The sequence below is a fragment of the Microtus ochrogaster genome, linkage group LG4 (genome assembly GCF_000317375.1).
Source record: "Microtus ochrogaster isolate Prairie Vole_2 linkage group LG4, MicOch1.0, whole genome shotgun sequence".
Taxonomy (NCBI): domain Eukaryota; kingdom Metazoa; phylum Chordata; class Mammalia; order Rodentia; family Cricetidae; genus Microtus; species Microtus ochrogaster.
Window position 1 is genome coordinate 63,502,374 of NC_022030.1, and position 3,336 is coordinate 63,505,709.

Below are 3,336 nucleotides of genomic sequence, written 5' to 3' on the forward strand. Positions count from 1 at the left end.
AGCCAAGGCAAGCACTTTGTTCATCAGGGTGAAATGGATATGAAATGCTCTCACCAACAGAGAAATGTTCAGCTTTCCATCCACTGGCCATTCTCACATGTAAATTTGCCCCATCTACTCCCTGCTTCTGAAACTCTGGTGAGTGAGAGCCCTGGAAGGCCGGAGTGGGTTTAAGTAACAGCATCCTTTATTCCTCCAATCTCTGCTAACATTGTGAATAGCCAGCCAGACCAAATAAAAATAAATAATCTATCTGGATTAATGCTTCAGTCATTCTTCTATCTAAAGACTCATTTAATGACTTCCTGCTGAGGGTCGCTCTTCAGTTGTTGAGTGAGTCTCTGAGAAGCTCAAAAGCTAACTATAAACGCTAAAGTGCCTTCTGCTCTCCCCGAACATCTCTGTGAAGCCCAGGGACCACGGTTCAAGAAGGCTAGGAGTAGAGTATTCATTGAGATAACCACTGGAAGTTAAATATAATACCATGTCTTAATAGAGAGCTCCACATATTTTATGCCTTATACGTAAGTTAAGAATTCCTATTTTGCTATACACTGATGGAAAAAAAAAGCCTTGTAAGTGGTTTGATAATCAACAGATATTCCAAAGAAGCTAGTATCCTAGATACGAGGTCTCTTGATGGTCTTAATTCAGAAAGGAGACTCATGCTGAAAAATGTTCATTTTGATGTCCAAATGGAAGCAGCTATCAATGACCTACATTAAAGAAATTGCTAGAGGTTTGAATATTACCGACTTACTGATACTGCTTGTGAAGACTGTGAAGCATCTTTGATAAAATCGTTGTTGAGAAGGCCTCTATAAAACTGTATATGTAGATGATGATTAAGATTTCTAAAAGTGAAGTATAGCATGCATAGAAAAAGCTAGTCTTGAGCAAACACAGAAGTGTGAGCAATAGTTACACAAGGGAGTGGGAGATTGCTTATGTGCACCTACGCCGTCTAATTCCCTGTAATATCCATCTGCTATTTTTAATGGGGAAATACTAAGAGTGGAGGAGGTGCACACCCAGCGGAAACAACACAAGCAAGAACTCCTCTCAGGGGATCCCCTTGGGTGGACTTTTCACGCTGGTAAGAATAGATGATCTCTTCAGCCCAAGTCCTGGTGAACCCAAGAGGAAGTCACTGCCATGGTGGCCCTTTTTGACGTGTGAGAAAGGAGAAGTTGCCCTAGGGCATTTTAGAGGATGGCCTGATGGGAGTCTGGGTAGGACCTTTTAACAATATGTCGAGTTCATCATACAATGCAGGAAAGAGGAAAGCAGAAAATAACAGCGGTGCAGGTGTAACATCAGGGCCAGGATCGCAGTCATGGGAGATGCACGGAACAAAGATGGGGAACTTCAAGGGACAAAGAAGGTAAGCAAACATGTCAACACTCAATGCCAGCACGAGGCTCTAAGGTGAAGAAAGTGCAGGCACCCTCACGGAAGAACACATGATCCTTTACAACCCTCTTCAGGTCCAAAGTCCTCCACACACTTTGCTCCCTGATGTCTGCCCTCGAGGGTGACAATGAGTCATTGGCCCAGGAACCTGAAAACTTCTCCTTCAGAGGTCAATAGCAGCACTGTCCATCAGTGTCCCGTGAGCCTCCCAATCCAGATGACTGATTTCACCTGCGAAAACAAGAAGATGGTGAACTCAGAATAAGTTTCACGGCTCCACTCTCTGGCAGCATAGGCGTTTCAAAATGGGCTGGGGAGAGGTGTGAGCACGCCACCACAACCAAGAGGTTGGCTTTGCGACACTAGTTGTGTTTGTCTGGGGGTCTGACCCTGTGAGCTATGTGAGGTTCACTGAGCAAGATCCAAGTCATCCCCTCTAGGTGAAGTCTCAGAGAACCAATAAGGACGTTATTAGCTTAGCTTTTGCTCCATTAACTCAAAAATATAGAATAGGCAAGTTGAAAGCTAGAACATTTATCAAAACGCAGTTTTCAAATGACATGCAAAGGATCATCAAAAGCTTGCTTTCTTTTTCAGAAAGAAAATGAAATGATGCAGCCAGGAGCCCATTCTTTGGAAAACAGGCCATCCCCAAGGACCTTCCTCCTTCCCCGCTCCGCTCCCCGCCCCGGTAAGAGAGGCTGCCTACTTGAGTCTTGCTCTGGGGTCTTCTAGCCATAGTGTGGGAGAACAAAAACACAGGCACAAGGGGATGGACCAAAGACTGGCCCAGGGTGAAGAAAGAAGTGTCAGACACCTGTCTGCCTGCCCAACCCCCACCTGTCCCAGCTCTCACCCTGAGGCTGACTTTCTCTGCCCTGTCATATTTTCCCAGGGAAAGGTAACGAATTCTGAGCCCTCTAGATAAAGAAGCACTGAGAGACTTGTCTGAGCCACTTAGGACTGACACTCAGTCAAACTCTTTCTATTTATTTATTTATTTATTTATTTATTTATTTATTTATTTAAGATTTCTGCCTCCTCCCCGCCACCGCCTCCCATTTCCCTCCCCCTCCCCCAATTAAGTCCCCCTCCCTCATCAGCCCAAAGAGCAATCAGGGTTCCCTGCCCTGTGGGAAGTCCAAGGACCATAGCGGTCAATGAGGACTACTGAGAACTCAAGTCAAACTCTTTCTTAAGGGTATGAATATCAAGAAAGAACTTACCTAGAAGTAAAAAGAATACAAAGATGGCATTTGACAAATTCATTGTTTCAAAAGATGTCACCAGGTGAAAGTCATGGGATATATGTTTCCTTTTCTGCCTGTGTGAGTATATGCATTAGTGTTTGTTACTCTGTGTGTGTATGTTAATGCCTGTTAGTATGTGTATTCATATGTTAGTATGTTTGTCAGTGTATGTTAGTGTGTTATTGTGTGTGTTCGTAGATGCTAGTGTATTAGTATATGTATTAGTGTGTGTTCACATATATTGGTGTGTTTCAGTATGTGTATCAGTGCACAGGCTGCACACACCAGCACATGGTGCACACATACAAGAGTAAATGTCACACCCTAAAGGTCATTTTTATCCACCCTTCCATTAGTTCTGATCATATTAAGAGAGGCCAAGGCTAAGTGCAGGGTAGGTGGGTGGGAGACCAGTTTGTTTGCCCATCTCACAGCCAAAGAGCTGAAAGGCAGGCTGAGATCTGGATGGGTATACTAGTACGGATTTGAACTTTTGGGGATTATTTCAACTCTTTAATCAAATTTAGATTTATTTTATTATTTGAATTGTTTTGTCTGTTCCTTTCTTTTTTTTCAGTTCAAACATTAAGAAAAACTGTTTCAAAATCCAAAGTGCAGTGTAGTGATATTGCATTTGTATTTTAATAAATAAAACTTGCCTTAAGATCAGAGA

The 3,336-nt window shown here is 43.0% G+C and overlaps 1 protein-coding gene across 1 annotated transcript in view; it reads right to left on the reverse strand.

Moving 5' to 3' along the window:
- Nucleotides 1-1,454: 1,454 nt before the first annotated feature.
- Nucleotides 1,455-3,336, reverse strand: part of Trpm8 (transient receptor potential cation channel subfamily M member 8) — a 75,827-nt gene continuing 73,945 nt past the window's right edge. The window contains exon 25 of the mRNA XM_005361717.2: nt 1,455-1,644. The gene's annotated coding sequence lies outside the window, so the exon portion shown is untranslated. The remainder of the gene's footprint in view (nt 1,645-3,336) is intronic.